Raw genomic sequence first — 12,407 nt, forward strand, 5'->3', positions numbered from 1 at the left:
ATTGTGGAATTTAGTCAAGGAATAGGGAGAAAATAGTCACTCGAAAAAGCACAATGACAAACAAACTATACAGTAATTGAATATGCCAAAAACGGATCAACTGTGAACTGGAAACTTTCTTTGCGAAATTCTTCAGGTAGCACTTTATATATATGAATAGAAAGTGCATTTTGATCATGGTGACTGGTAGCAGTGTTAGTCTAGCTTCGTCTACTGGAAGTGTATCTTTAGAAAAAATATCGCTCATTGCCTATTAGTCAATGACTTAAACAAGGGTTTACATAAATTACTTTGATTTTCATGTAATCGACTGACCAAGTAGATATCCAAGTATTCAGCTTTAAGCTATAGCTTATCTATCAGTGCTGGTAAGGCAACACTGGTGTTGAAAACCGAAAAAGGGTAGAGTGCAAATATGCAACCGGAAGGTTTAAAGTGGAGTATGTATAAATACCCGAAATCAAAGAAATTTGTAACAATTATTTTTATTTGTTATATTCTTGAACATGGCTGTGTTGATTACGAAGTACAGTATTGCTAAACTTCTCGGGTTACTTTCAAATTGAAAAACTTACCTAAATATTTATTTTCATTTACCAGTTTGCAGAAACCTTTTTACTCTAAACTGATTAAGACATACTTACTTACGCCTGCTACCCGTCGTGGAGGAGCACAGGCTGCCCACTAGCATTGTCTATCGAACTCTTATAAAATGTTCCTAAAGAATGGAAAATATCTAAATACAACTTTAATGATGCTATGAGTGACAGGAAATTGATCAATAGAATATTTTTCGTAGAGACTTAAGAAGTGTTTTCCAGCCAATCAATGTTGACCACTTATCTTAAAGATAAGTAATTTCATTTGAAAAGTTCTATATGCGTTTATCAATTTACATATTCATGCGGAGCCAGGTATATAGGTCGTCAGATGGGTATTTTATCCTTTAGAGTTCGAGAACATTACCCGGTTCGGCTGAAAAGAGGTGGTAATGATTCAATAAGAAGTTCAGTAGTCAGACACCCTGTGAACTCAGGTCATCCAATCAAAGCTGATTCTGCGTTCAAATCATCCACAACGTAAGTAGAAAGCGGTCAAAGGCAGCTATATTTCATCTTTTTAGCATTGCCAAAGCACTAGACTTACATCTGGAAAAAACGTGTCTAAGAGAAACTGGAATAACCTCTTATTCTACTACTGTGTACAAGGAATGAACTCCATAACTTTTTCTTCTTTCACACCCATTTGTTTCCCTTCTATCTTCTTTAAAGACCCTTTACCCTTCAACTGATTTGTTTCTGTTTGTATGATCCTCCTGATTAGAATTCATTTCAATTTCAAAATTTTATCTTATCACTCTGAGCCTTCACTCTACAATTATAACTTTTAAATATCTTAATGATGAATATTCAAACTCTCAACAACAAAACTATATCTTTTTTTTGATAAAAATAACGTTTTTATGGCTTTGTTTATTCTACCTCACTGTTACCATGCCGAAAAGGGTACTCTTTGTTGGACCAATCTTTCTCATAAATTGATTTAGATTCAAATTTTTAACTAAATTTCCGTGAATCGGATAATTTTTCCATCAGAAAACCAAGTTTACTTCTTAGTTAATAATATATGGAAATTTTTATGTATAGTTAAAATCATGAGTCAATTGAAGCTAGACCACCATCGAAAACCTGGAAGCACTGGATGGCCGTTTCGTCCTATTGTGGGACTCCTCGGCAGTGCACATCCACGATCCCGCCTCGCGAGATTCGAACCCAGGACATACCAGTCTCGCGCCAGAGCACTTGACCGACAGACCGCTGAGCCGGCATCCAACGGTGTTAATGTCTAACTTCAACCAATCCACGAAGTTGATTTTCTACGTTGTTCTAGCTTTAATTGACTCATGATTTCAACTATACATAAAAATTACCTAAAAATCTCCACAGAAAACCCCCTAATATATGGGAATGTTAAGTTGTCAATGTAAATGCGAACTTTAAGACGAATCAAAAATGATAAATTCCCGTTAAAGGAAAGAAACAAACAAACGATAAAATAAATAAAATCTACTTCAGTTACCAGTTGATTTACAATGAGACAGTAAAATTGAATTAACAGTATAAAATTTTGTACAATAATTTAAGAAAAGTATGAAGTACATTGCTTTAATAATAAATCTATTAAATGCATTAGAATAGCATAATTAATATAACCATTTCTGTTTAATTCAACAGCCAAATCAGGTGAAAACTCTATAAAAACAAAACAAAAAAACAACATTTTAATTGAGTAGTATATTATAAAGGTATTTACTAAATATAATGCAATATTACAGTCAAATGATTAAAAAGCTGGGTATTTTCTTCGATGACCTACCAATTACTCAATTGCGATCCTTTATTTTTAATTCTAAACTGAATGAGTTAGGTTTGATTCAGTGTCAAAATGTAGATGGACAATGTTAAACAATCCCAGCCAAACAAATATTTGGTTGTCATTCTCTAAATATTATTGATGAAAGTAAAAACCGTTGTACTCTAATTTCTCACATCTTTCTGACTGAAGATTGGATCGGTGAAGTTTAGATTAAATGTCTGGTATATGTGAATACCAATTAATTATCAGTGTATCAAGCATTGATTCATCATAGAAAAACACCATTACGATGATACTAACAAAAAGAATCAATTTACCCTGATGATAGTTTATGTTTGGTAGACTCAGAAAATCCCTCGAAAAAAGCCAAAAAGGGCTCTGAAAACGCTGAAGAACATCTTATCCAATCAGCATCCAATGGAATTTTTGCCAGAAAAATCTAAAAAGTGAAAAGACACGTCGCGTTTCTGATTGGATGAATACCTATGCCTCCACTATGTTTAGTAGCGTTCTAGAAATTTCCGGAAGCTCAAGGCCATCTAAAATACTACAAACACCCTAGATTTTCTGTACATAAACGAATCTTGGAGTAAAGCGTTTCTTCCATATTTCGCACCTTTTCTCTCGTGTTTAAATCGCTTAGGAACCGAATCTAGCGTTCAATTAAAAGACATCAGTTTACATAGATAAAACATTGTATAACATACGACAATATTAAGTTGCTTCATATAGGCACATATTGAATTAACATAGAAAAAATATGACGTTGTGATCTATGCCATATAAGCTGCTAATAAAACGATTGTCGACGTGATTGATTTGATACAGAAAATCTAAAGATGGTTATATAATTCAAAACTGGTGTCACTGGATACTCGATCTAATTAAACTGAACATTACTTCGCCTTAATTCTTCCAGGCCCATCAAATTGTCAACTAGTTTTAATAATAGTAATTTATTAACTTTCGGGTCAGAGTACTGGAAATAATTCAGGAATTGTTTTCTATAGGTCATTCATTAACGATCTACAGCAACAAGGTATATATTTAACTTTGAAGTTAATAGGCAAAATAAAGCTTAGGATAAGTTGAAATAAAAGTTAAAGATAGGAAATTCATGATTGCGTTAAAAATCAATAGCTACCCCATCTTAATTGGTCATATTTCGACAAACCATATAAATTGCAGTATAAAGAGAGTTAACACGAAATCGTTAAGACATAAATATGTTGTTTAATGATGAAAAACTTGCTTAAAGGTTATTAGTCAGATTACGGATTCTCAGAGCAAAATCAGTGAGGTCGTAAAGCCTAGTTTAAAAACAATTTGAGTAATTGTCGAGGTGAACTGACTAGTTAAGTTTCTCCGTTTTATCGTATTCTATAAATCTAAACAAAAGTCAGAGTGTTTTTTTATTAAAAGCAAAATAAGACTGATCGTATTCTTAATCGATGTATTAAATGAATGAGTGTCGGATGAATCTTAAAAATCGTTGTAAATCGACAAACCAGTTAACTCTTCTCATAGGCCTTTATACTTATTGTTATATCTGGCCGATTTTTAACGCTATATTCGCTTCCCTAAGCTAGTTCCGTAACCCCGAGTTAGAACTATACACCGACTTGAAGACCAGAGAAAAAGCACGAAGTGTGTGGGAAGCACTTTACTAAAGGGGTCAATCTTGTTACAGAAAATCATAGGTATTTATAGATGTTAGCCAATCCATTAACGACATATTATGATACCGACCAATAGTATCACGCCACATTGGAACTCTAGAATGTCCCATCGTATTCTGATTGGCTGGGGTTATTTATGAGCCTCTGGAGGCTCTGTTAGAGTTCTCCGGAAGCCAACTCAACACTTATGCCTTCTTTATAAACATCAGCTCAACAAGTTAACATTGGAATAACTCATAGTGTCATTGAATAAGAAAAAGAGAATTCAGCGAAGAAAATTTTCTTTTCGACGAAATCATTTACTTAAGCTGTACATTCGTATATATTGTTATATAGAAAATATATGTCTATAGGTGGCTAGGGAAGATTGCATTATGAATTGGTTCAACAATAAATAACAAATGCGGTTACGTACTAATCAAGGGTATGGAAGAAAATAATTTATGTGCCAGATAATAGTCTACTTGACAGATTTGAAAAAAAGCGACAAGCACAAAGGTCATAATAATAGGCTGAACAATAGTCAAAAAAACCTGTATAAGGTAATAATAACTGATTGGAGTTAAAGATGCAAAACAGCAATTTAAAAAACAAAAAATCGGTAACAATCAGAAAAAAAATGCAGAAAAAAACGAAAAAACAACCGAAAACATACCCATTAAGGGAATTAGGGCCAAGGTAGGGTGAGAGGTTGGATAAATCGTTTCTACACGCAAAGTTCAGGCTTGAGTTTGTGGATTGACAATGCCTCAGCAGTGCATTATATATATACTCTCTCTCTCTCTCTCTATATATATATATATATATATATATATATGAATGTACAGTTTAAGTAAATGATTTCGTCGAAAAGAAAATTTTCTTCGCTGAATTCTCTTTATTCTATTCAAAGTTAACATTGAGTTCATTACTAATAACATTTTAGACACTTATTCAACACTTCAAATTCATTCAAACATACATCATCAAAAAAATATAGCAATGTTTACCATATAACAATTAAACAAACATAAGCTATATAGCCTAAATTCACAAGCATTGTAAGCAAAGATGGATATTGGCTAGCAGTGGAATCCATGATTGGCGTTTCGTCCTATTTGAGACTCGTCAGCTGGATGTACCTGCATCTCAGGACGAAACGCGCGTCCTGGATTCCAGTGCTAGCCACTATCCATCTTTGCTTACAATGCTTGTGAATTACAGCTATATCGTGGCAATACGCACAGTATGCACATATGCCAATTAGAGACTGACCAGTTGCAGTCCTAAACATCAACGGGAAGATTCAAACAAACAGTATTAAGTAAATTTAAACATAAACTATAATTGCTTAATATGTAATTATAAAATAGATACCTTTAAGTATATTGAGTAATGTAGAATTACTTTCTTTATTATTAATTTCTAAAAATTTATTATTTACACAATCTGAACAATAAGATATAAGTTTAAATAATTCTTCTTTAACTAGAATTGGTTTGATACTGGCAGTAAATAATCGACGTTGATAGCTGTAATCAATTTGATACAAATTTTAAAAAAATTAAAAAAATTGTTACAAAATGAAATTTTAATCGTTTAAAGAATCCAATCATATTAAGAGAAGACTAATATATTGAACGGAGAATATTCTTTTCGATAAATTCTCTTCAGGTTCTACAATTCATATATCTAAATTAATAATCCGAAAAAATGGCCAAGTTAAAGGCAAAGTACATAGTTTAATGCATGTAAATTTAGGAATGTCAAATCAATTAGAATAAAATTGTTAATGTTGATATGACTCATATAGAATGTTAACTTGAATCTGTATATACGTAAAGTGAAAATTTAAGATCTGTGATCAGAATAAATATGGGTCAGATAGAGTGAGAGAGATATTGGATAGTGCAATTACAATTCGATCAAGTGGAAGGCTAAATTGTGTGAAGACGTAATAAGGAGGGATCAATGCAAAGTGAATGAATCATGTATAGTCGAATTAAGTCATCCACTAGCTAAGATTACTATTGATTAATTAGCCTTGTGGATATATAATTGTATAACCTGAAGACAATTTATCGAAAAGAATAATCTTTGTTCAAATATTAGTCTACTAAAATAAAATTTATAAAATATTTGTCTTTCTTTTTTTCTTGTTATGTAACATAATTCTACTCATAGTATTTAGTATTGAGTAAAGTATTTAAAGGTATTTTGATTATCTATAATAGGGAGCAACAACTTTGAGTTTCATTTTCAAGAAAAATAAAATGAAAAGGAATAACGTGTGAGAATTTAAGAAACGTCGGTTACCATTATCATTGTTATTATTGATTCAACATACTGGATAATATGAAATAAGATGATGTCTTATTTGTTAGTTTTTGAATGGATTAATAATTTGTTTAATTATATAAAACAAAAAAAAGAAATGTGTTATTTCATTTGTTTAACTTAATTAAGTTTCTATAAAAAAACTTTAAAATTTACTATCCTATATTTCATTTATAACTCCGCCCTTAGCTGTCATAGAGTTACTGCCGGTCCCAAGCCCGGGTAAAGGAGGAGGTTTGGGCATGGGGTTAGCGATTCCATCTCGTAGAAAAATAACTCACTGAAAAAACGCTAACCAGAACTGGTGGGCGGCCTATGCTCCTCCATGAGGGGTAACAGACGTAAGTAAATAATATTTTATTAAAAAAAATATTTCGAAAATTTTCCTAATCAAACTTTTATTCATATGGCCGATGATAAAGAAAGAAAATACAACGTATTTCTAAATCATTATCTAAAATTTTACCAATATTTAAACAATAACAGTTAGTCTGAATAAGATAGATGGTTTCATGAAGTATACCTTTGTATATTGCAATTTCTTTTGTTTAGGTTACATTCCATGTAAGGTTAACACTATTGAAAATAATCTCAGTTTAAAATAAAACCTTTGTATGATAGTCTTTAACTCTGAATAATCCTTAAATTATAGACATTTCACAATTGAATCTACATATATATTCCTTTTGACTAAAAGAGAAGCCATTTATCTTCATAATAATTTATTCTTACCCAAGCATATATACAACAACGTTACTTATTTCAAACTGTAGTTTAACTGATAAAACAAGGAATGAATTATCAAATAGTGTACTTTGATGAATACAGCAATCTCTAAACGAAATTATGAAATATGTTGGCTAAATTTAATATATGCTAAAACTATCATACAATTCTACAAAATTTCATTTTACATTTTTTTAGTTTAAACAACATCGAGTTACTTGGTGAAAATTCTAAACGTATGATAATTTTAGTGATGAGAATCACTTCCAAACTGTGTAACATTTTTTTAAAGCCAAGTTTTATTTACCCATACTTAAGTTCGAGTTGGCTTTTATTTGTTTATTTGTTTAAACAAATAAACACTGATACAAGAAGGCACTAAATATATATGTACCAGATAAATCATTCGATTTGTATGATGGATGGAATACGGTCGGTTGCCTAAACCTAAACGGGTGATTTTTTTAGGGGGCCACACCCGGAGCCTTTAACCTAAAGGTCTAATCCACAAGGAAGTGGAGAAACGTTAGGAAATACAGTCCAATGGTAGCCGGTGACCAACAATAGGTTCATATACTATTTGTATCCTTAGGATCCTGAAGTTCATGTGCACCACTGGTTTGAAATCAGTTTTCCAACTCCCATAGGTGGATCCTCTGCGTCCACCAACCCGTTTCAAGCGCCGGACATTCACTTTTTGTCCTCTCAGTTTTGTAAACAACAACCTCGCCGCGAGAAGGCAGTGAGTAGGACTTTCTTGGCAGTGGCTGTATACGCGTGGCCATGTGAGAGCATTTTGAAGGGGAGAGCGGACTCTCCCCACCTCTGGCAGTACTAGAGCATTTGGGGGCAAACGAAGAGCCGGACGCCTGTTGGAAACAGTCAGATCTTCAATATCCTGCTCTCCTAACTGAACTATTCCAGCTTCTTTGAAGTTGTATTGTAGGAAGTTATAACAGGCAAAACAAAACAATGATATTATTGAAGGTCCACGCTATATCCAAAATTAATTGATTATAAATATGGACTTTTAGGTATTGACCCAGTGGGTTACTGAGATCTTGTTAGAAGTGCAATATGAAAAACCACAGCTAAATATTAAATGCGGTGATGAGTGTACATTCTTATAGAATCTCAAAGTAGAATGGAATAGCTTTTACTAACTGTTCTTAGATGTATAGTGGTGAAGATAATTTTCAAACTGTATAAAATCGCTTCCGCCTTTTAAGGTGCGCAAAACTGGTTAGAAAAGACATAGGGCAATAAAATATTAGAGACGGCCAAACTAAAACAAGAATATTATTAACATTTATACTGATACGTGCTGATAGGTACAGATTTCCTGGTTGAGATCAGTATTATGATCTTATTCTGTAGTTGGAGATAATAAGTTATAAAATCGATCGAAATTTCGCAGACATATTCATCCCCCATTTTCTTATAGAATTTGTTCACCACTTCACACATTTTATTCCTTAGTTTCATTGATTCGTCTCGAAACCATATCTCTCACGCCAATAATATTACTGTGACAGATATATATGTATATTTTCTTCTACGTTCAGTTTTAGAAAATTTATCTTTTGTTGTTCTGAAAAGAGCTATGACAAATTAAACCAATACATATAAATGACAAATTCTGAGAAATTTTCAGAATTTCCACTTAAAAACATTCCATAATTAAGCAACAACAAAGAAAAAGAAGCAAATATAAAGTTAAAATAGTTACTTTTTCACTATATACTGAATAGCTTCATATTCTAAGCTGATATCATTGTTGAATGAGGATTCTTGTGAAAGGTATCCTAACTTATGCATTACTGTAATCATACCAAGTACTGGATCATTGATTTCACGTAAATTACCTTGATTAATTGTAATTGTAGACAAAATTTGTGTAGTAGTTGGTATTTCTAAAAAAGAGCGAATTTTTTAATAAGGAGGAATAATCAGTAATACGACGGACGATGTTGGGAAGTAGTTAACTAATATTTTTGTCATAGTTGAAAGCGTGAGTTAATTGAAGCTAGACCACCATCGAAAACTTGGAAGCACTGGAAGGCCGTTTCGTCCTATTGTGGGACTCCTCAGCAGTGCGCGTCCACGACCTCGTGTTTATGTCTAACTCTAACTAATATTTTTTGAATTATTTCTTACAAACCTAAAATTAGACTTTCAAGTAATAATTAGTAGTGAAATTTGTAGTCAATTATTGCACTTCATTTCATTAACTGATCATTTAATTAAATGAATAAAATTTTCATATGGATGACAAGAAATTAACTTAATACCAACATAGGATTGGTTCTCGAGCTACGTTATTTATAGTTTACAATTATTTACGTTTTTAATGATTTCTTCTGACCAGGTTTATTTTAGTTATTAAATATTTTGTATAAAATTGTATAATTTTGATGAATAAAATAACTTTTATTGTTGATCACTTGTCTTTAAAGAGTCTTCTTCGAAATAATGTCATCATTGAGAGTAATCGTCTAGCAGTCCTACAATATTTATAACTCCGAGAATCAATGAGAAGTGTATTACCGTATACTTATTTGAGTGACTACAACAGAATCTCAGAGTTCACACATTAAAACAATGTAACAGGAATCTATATTATATTTTACTTCCAATAATAAAATAATATTGTGGAATAATTTCACATCATATTTTGGACAGTGATTTTAAGCATCATCATATTGTATAATTAGATGCTAAAATTCCACAAGGACAAGCCAAACACTTTAAGGTAATCCAAACATTCGTAACACAAGCACCATAAGCAGTGATGGATGATGGCTAGCATTGGAATCCAGAAAGCGCGTTTCATCCTATTTGGGACTCGTCAACCTGATTTATCTGCGTCCCAGAGTTGATGTTCATTCTGTTCGCTTCAAACGCCATCGCATTATCTACCTAGTTACTGAGTCCAGATAACCATTAGCCCGTGCAATTGAATGAAGTTTAAATTATTTTTGTATTGGTTGTTCGAATATTCCCATTGACGTAATAATGCCTGTAACTTAAGGTAATATCGAGACAATTCGCATAAGATGCACATATACCAATAAGAGACTGATCAAGTGCAGTTCTAAATGTTAGTAAGAAAATTCCAACAACCAATAAAAAATCAATTCTCGAAACAAATTTAAAACTTTTACCCAACTTAATAGCTTATACAATCCAATATAGTTACTAGTAGAAATACTGTAACAAGTTAATAGTTTAATTGTAATTTATAACATAACAATCTATATTTCTCCGTTTTGCACCATACAATAATTAACATCATTATCAGTTAATAAATAATATCATATTGTAAAAATAAGGAAATCAATGAAATGACCGGCTAAAAAGCATTCAATGTATTTTTGCTGATACATTACCTACTTAATACATGCTTCTGCAGTATGTTTATGAATTAAGGCGGTTGAGTAAAAATACGGTTAGAAAACGTTTCGCATTACTACTTATAAATATCTTCGTGTCTAACCATTCGTAATTACCATCAACCCATTTATTCTTACAAGCTAAATAGAAAGTAAAGTTGATTTTTTCAAGGTATAAGTAAAAACGCTATTCCTAACTATTATATTAGGTATATGTTGCACAATTCAAGTAAAGACAACGTTCAGTCTAGTGACGGTTCCCAAAAATGCAATTGAAGTTAATAACTGGTCATAATTCCATTTTAATGTAAACGGCTGGTATCTTAGTTGTTTATCTGGACTGACTTGGCACTGTAACTCTAGCGGATTACTTTAGCGGATCGTATGTATTTAAATTATATATATATATATATATATATATATATATATATATATATCTTTATGACGCGTAAATTGAAGTGAGAATAATAAATGTCAGTAAGCAACATAATTGTGAAGTATTATCAATATCATTGCAATTTGTCATTTGTGCGAAATTTACTTGTGTCATTGTTAACTTATAATGAAGTTTAGGCAAACGTTTAATTTATTCACTTAATGAACAACCTGTAATGTTCAAGTTTATATGAATTTCAGTTATTCAATTGTATCAAAGCTACTACAGTTAAGTTTGAATAGAAGATGTAATGACTATACAGGTCACAAAGAATACAACTTTATAAAATATAACTATAAAGAAAAACTTACTTTCTACATTGGAATCAAGCACTTTAACCTGTGATGAATAATAAAATTGATGCATAAAATATATTATTTAGTTATCCTAAAAATGTATTATTTATGATATACTACATAAAACAAAAGAAGTATATGTTGAGCAAAACCTTTTCAAATCATTCGGGTTACTTAACATACACGAATATTTATAACATAACCTTCATAACTGATATTTTTTTATGGTTGGTGGTAGTGTGGTGTGGTCTACTTATATCCACATAAGTAGTACATGATGATGGTCAGACATAGAATGTATTTCAGCAGAAGATCGTCAAGGAAAGAACGTAAACGAAACGCAATTGATATGAACAACAATAATCGGAGACTATGAGCTGGTATTTGAATAAGGAATGGTCAAGATTGAGACAATTAATAGTTTACAAATTAACTGTTTACTGTATGGTTGTCAAATTTTAGTGAGATAGTCTATCATTTTCGTGTCGGATAAATTCGATTGTTTCCACTCGTGTTCTATCCACTACAATATGGCTGAAAAGCATTCCCGTTTACAAATATTCATCCATGTTCAGCAGTGTAATTCAGAATGAATATGAAATTGAAAACAAACTATATTGATTTTAAGAAAGTGTTTTCCGAAAAATCACTTCGTTTGAACAAATATTATCAATTATTACAAGTATTAGTTATTATAAATTCACTTGGTATTGTTGACTTGAATCTTACCATTGATGTTTAAGACTGCAATTGATCAGTCTCTTGTTGGAATATGTGCATTCTGTGTGTATTGTCTCGATATAACCTTAAGTCGCAAGCATTATAAACAAAGATGGATGGTGGCTAGCGGTGGAATCCGGGATGCGTGTTTCGTCCTGACTGATCAATTCTAGTTCTACGCATTAATAGGAAAATTCAAGTAAACAATACCAAGTGAATTCAAACTTCATCCCATTGCACAAGCAAGTACCTATTAGGAACCAGGAGTGGATAATGCGATGGCATTTGAAGCAAACGGTACTGTGTTCGAGTCCCAGAGTGAACATCAACTCTGAGATGCAGGTACATCTAGCTGACGAGCCCCGAATATGAAGAAACGCGAGTCCTGAATTCCACTGCTAGCTACTATCCATCTGTGTTTATAATAGTTATTATACAATGCGTATCCTATTCTTCAAATATGTTT

The sequence above is a fragment of the Schistosoma mansoni genome (assembly GCF_000237925.1).
Source record: "Schistosoma mansoni, WGS project CABG00000000 data, chromosome 1 unplaced supercontig 0010, strain Puerto Rico, whole genome shotgun sequence".
NCBI lineage: Eukaryota > Metazoa > Platyhelminthes > Trematoda > Strigeidida > Schistosomatidae > Schistosoma > Schistosoma mansoni.